Consider the following 5,428-nt stretch of genomic DNA (forward strand, 5'->3'; position numbering starts at 1 on the left):
GGACTTTGAAGCATAGGCAGAGGTAGGCAGGTGGGCTTTTGATGTTGATCACTGCTCAGCACATTCTTGAGTTCTGTTCTGCAGAAGCACAGAGCACTGGCAGGAAGATCGCTGTTATAGCATGTCTTTTCCATTTGAACCGTGTCAGCCACTGGCAGTAGTTTATGTGAACATGTGGATAAACGATATGACTGCAGATTATTTCGTTTGTCCTTCCGAAGCCGGGTTGAGGACATTATTATCTGAGACAATTAAGCCTGACAGAGGTTTTAACTTCTCAATAAAATTGTAATATAGTATCCGCGTATAGTATACCACAGGGAATTACAAGCATAAATTCGCAAGGATACTGTGTTCTCCTAATTATGAAACCAGCTTCAGTTGTTACTCTGGATTTCATAGTTTTTAAAGCAATTTGTCAACCATATCCTATTTTCCTTATTTTTTCTTCCCAAAACTTGAAATATTTTCATCATTTAAAGTGTTGAGGGGGGGAAATAGAGCAAGTCTGCCATGCAAGGAAATGTTTTTAAATCATTTACAGGTGTTTGTTTCTACAGATTTTTCACTGTGATATTAGTCACGGCAGATTTGGATTCATTTCTTATGTGGGTTTCTTTACGTCTAAAGATCATAAATCAAAGCGGAACAGAAAAACTTGACCGGTTCTTCAACCAGAAGAGTGTGAGGTAAGAATGCACACGCTCTCTAGCACACACGTGGAGCAAGCCTTCGTCCAAACTTTAAAGGCACAAGGAAAGCTTTTTCCCGAAGCTCCTGCTTCTTCTTCTTCTGGCCTTTTTTTTCATGCTCAAATTGTGCCCTGCTCCTCGGAGAGCGGGACGTTAACATGGCGTGAAGCCAGGCCTGAAAAACTCGGCTGCCAACAAGGACCAGCCGTGAACTCTGAAGACTTAAACTAACCTTTTCTAAATGCAATTCCCGATTGCAAACATTTATCACTGTGCAAGCTCCAGTGTATTTCCCTTTCTTTGCCGCAATCTCTCCGGATTGCGGTTAAGACAAGCCTCCAATGTAGTTGGGAAAATAAACGTAGACATGAGAAATTCAGAAAGGGAGAAAAATGTACGAGTTTGACACTAGAAATATGCAAGGCCAAACTGTTTAAGCACGGCCAAACGGCATAGACTGGTACTGAATTTCTAATATTCCACGTGTTCGTCACAGTGGAAATATTGAAATGGCACAATAAAATAAACACAATGCTAAAGCGCCCATGTGAAGTATCATAATAGATACTCTATTTTTATGTAATGTGCTAAGGCTGTGAATAGTATGCCGTACATTGAATGACTTTCTGTACCCTCTGGACACATGTCAAATTGAAGCCTCTTTTTTTCTATTGCCACCCATTGCGGTATTACATCAGCCATCTTGTTCTACTCTTGAGGTACTGTGTAGGAAACCATCATCATGCATTCACACGACTGGGGTGCTGAATGCCTTCAGTGTTCTAGATTGCACAGGATTATCGATCTGAGCAGAGCGTAGGCATGGGCATGCAGTAGACCAATCACAGTATGTGAGTGTATCAATCACACATAGGCATGAATCTGTCTGCCTTCACCTTCAATCCGTCATCTTTTTCATGAAACCTAAAGATACAATAGGTAAGATTTTTGTGCTAAAACATTGTTACAAGACCATTGTAAATACCTTCCTATCATTGAAAAAGGCTCACTGACATGCTGACTCAGCATCTGCCTGTGTTTCTAGTCCTTCAATTTCAAAATATACAGTTGACGCACCTACACTGTGGCAAAACATTGTGCAGCATTACAATAATTCAAGCTCATTGGTTGAAACGTCAGCGCGTTCACTGAGAAGGGGGAGGAATAAACAGTGCATGTTTATTGTTGAAATTCCTCTCTTGACTGTTAGGAGTCCGGAATTACCTATTGTACCTTTAAGAAAACCATTTTCATACATTCACATGTCAAACTGATCAATGATTTGCTAAAAATCAAGAGGTACAGATTTTTTTGTAATGATTTGTATCAGTCATAACATTAGTTTAAGTAAATATTGTGAAATGTGCGCTAGGAACTTTTTCTTCATTCATTCCGAATACTATTTATTGTCCACCAGGTGTCGCTGTGCTGTAGAATAAAAAATATATATTAGTTTGGAAGTTGGGAAATTGTCTCCAAGACTGATAATGTTCAATGTACTTGTAAGCTATATAATTCATGAATACCTTGCGAAGATCACAATTAGTATACTTCGGTCATAATAATTTCCACATCAATTAATATAAATATAGATACATTTATTTTTGGACAAGATTCAGTGAACAGGTATGATTCATTCTCATAAATTGCTGATTGATCCATTCTGCTCTGCGGTAGCCGTTCTAAATCTGGCTGAAGTTGTTCTGGACAGCCATACATAGAAGCTGAATGAGGGCCAGTGGATTCTGCGACGAAATATGTGTCCCCAGAACACATATTACATCGCTGGTATCACTGTCGGCTGGTCTATAGCGACTGCTGAGATAATATCATGATATTTCAGCCATACTTCAGTCTGTCGCTCACATTAACCATGATCCTCACACATTTTAATGTTGGCCACTAGATGGCAATACCAACCTTGTTCAGAATATGTCTGAAATATTCATAAACGTGTGGATTCAGTGTAAAACAAACGCAAATAATAATAATAAAAAAAGACTTGCTTTCAGACTATATATACTCTGCATATATTATAAGTGTTTACTGTATCACTGTTAATCTCAGCTAAATGTCGTGTCTATAACCTCATGTCTGCTAAAAAAAGAGATTTAACTGGAATAGTTCACTTTGAATGAAGAGCCGGTTTCAGTCCGATTAAATGGTCCTTTTGCTATTAATGGTGTGCATTGTAGAAGGTGCAGCATTGTGGCTACACCAGGGCTTGAACCAACAACCTTCCATGAACCTTAGCGACTGGACTACAGGCTGGCCAAGGGTAGTTATTGTAGTTACTGGCAGGGTAGTTATTGTTGCTTAGTAACATGCCCCTGCAGGCCTGTATACTTGATTTTATTCAACCATCAGATTAAGCACACAAAGTGAAAACAAAGATATGTATACAGTATCTACTATGGTACCACGAGATGACGCCAATAAAACGTGATTGCTTCTTTAAAAAAACCCTCAAAAACATTGCATTTAATGACCACAAGATGGCAACGTTGACGCTTAACCTCAATATTAGTTGATTTGCTAATTTGCTCCATAAGTATTTGTCCAATGCCGAAAATGCTTTTAAGTTCAGGTTTATTTTCTATTTATTTCCTTTACCTGCAAACTGGGGAGGGGTACATTTTAATATATTATCAAAGTCATGAACTGTAAAAGGCCAAAATATGGAGGTTAGATTAAAAGTACCAATAGTTATTCAATCGACCTGCCTCATTCGCCTGCAAGCCCACCAGAAGTTTGTTTCAACACCAATGGCATCCATTTCATGTTACGCTCAATGGTCTGATTTGTGTCCCGTCTTTTTCTATGCTACACTCACAACATGCCCCCTCGCACCCACTGACAGCCTGCCATGGAGAACGAATAGACGTGTATTCTTTTGACATGCCACTGAAGCATTAAATAGAGGCATCTTTTGGTCTGCTGCCTCAGCTGACTGCATCACAATTACGGGACGAATCTGCCGGTCTCCACTGCGGCGCTCTGGGCCCGCATCTCTGTGGTTCCGACACGCAACGCTGGCCGTGCCCAGCCTCGCTCACCCCAATCCCGACCCTCCATTATCGCCGCTAAATGAAGCAAAGGAAGAGGCGCGGTTCTTAAATAGCACTAATAATGGAGAAGTAGTTCTTAATTGTAGCAGCAGAAAGCGCGCTTATTGACCTTATCATTTCCAGGCCCTGCATCCAAGACCGAAGTCATTAAAGAGGCTCAAGCGTAAATCAATTCAAAGGGCAGGCTCGCTGCTCTGGTGCCTGTTCGGTCAGCAGGCATGTCATTGGCCCACTTTGTCATAAACTTGGATGAGTACATTCACAGATTCATATTCATTCACTAGGTTACATCACTCATTTCTCCTCAGCCCAAAATAGCAATTAATTTCCTTTTGTAGAACAGTTTTTGTTTCAATAAATAATAATTACATCAGTAAAGACAAGCCACAAGTCAATATTAAGGTAAACCTGTAGAGCTGAAGAAGGTCTCGTGAATTAGAAATAACTGGGCGTAGTCTGTGATTTTCAAATATTTACTGGGAGTAATCCTATTCCATTATCACATCAAAAGGAGTGTCAACTGGTGAGAGAGAAAGAGTATTTAATTAGGCTGGGCAGGAGATGAAGTCCATTCGGATCCCATTTGTCATAACAGGGTCTAAACCTCACACACTCACCTTGGGTCCATTTTAATGAAGGAAAATGAGTCATTCACCCATCAACCTCAAACCTGTGGACCAACCATATGAGTAAGGGGCATGTCCAGTTCATCTGCACTGAAGCAAAAAACAGTAAAATAGTAGTACCACTGTCATGTACATATAAGTAAAGCCCAGACCTCATATAAATCTACATATCATTAGTATTGCACAAAAACATTTTTTGGAACTTAATTTACCTGATGCCTTTCAAGCAAAACTGTCAATTGAATACAATTAAGCATTCAGCCCATCAGATTTATTTTCCAAGAGGGATTTCTCCTGCTTAAGTCATTTTCATTTTGTTTGTACAATGACAATACTTCTACTGGTTATTTATATGAGGTCACCAACATGCTTTCCCATTGCATATGAACCTGATAAATAACCATCAGAGTCAATACAAACAATACTGCTAAATACCTACAATAACCAATGACAAAAAACCTGGTCAACATCTACAATGGCCAATACCACGGAAATATATCAGTACAGAGAGAAATATAAACCATGAATGTTAAATGACAATATATTTTATTTGTAGAGTGCTTTTCACAGGCTTGAAGTACCGCCACTAAATTAAATATAATAAAACCATGCATTTAAGAGGCACAGCAGACCTTGAGCAGAGGCTATAACTATAATATAAGATCAACTGAGTAATGAATTCGGTCTGCTCAGTTTAAAGGCTGGTTATTATTAAGAGCCGTTAAATGAACTGCCACTGGCAGCCTGTAAAAGGACACCATGCCAGGGCTGATGTGGGCTCTTTAACTCATCTTTAATAAAGGGCTGTTACTGTATCTGCCTCACAGCAAGGAGGTCCTGGGTTCGAATCCCCGTCGGCCGGGGCCTCTCTGTGCGGAGTCTGCATGTTCTCCCCGTGTCTGCGTGGGTTTCCTCCGGGTACTCCGGTTTCCTCCCACAGTCCAAAGACATGCAGGTTGACGTGGGTATGAGTGTATGAGTGAATGGTGTGTGTGCCCTGCGATGGACTGGTGACCTGTCCAGGGTGTATTCTTGCCTTTCG

The sequence above is a fragment of the Conger conger genome, chromosome 12 (assembly GCF_963514075.1).
Source record: "Conger conger chromosome 12, fConCon1.1, whole genome shotgun sequence".
In the NCBI taxonomy this organism is placed as follows: Eukaryota; Metazoa; Chordata; class Actinopteri; order Anguilliformes; family Congridae; genus Conger; species Conger conger.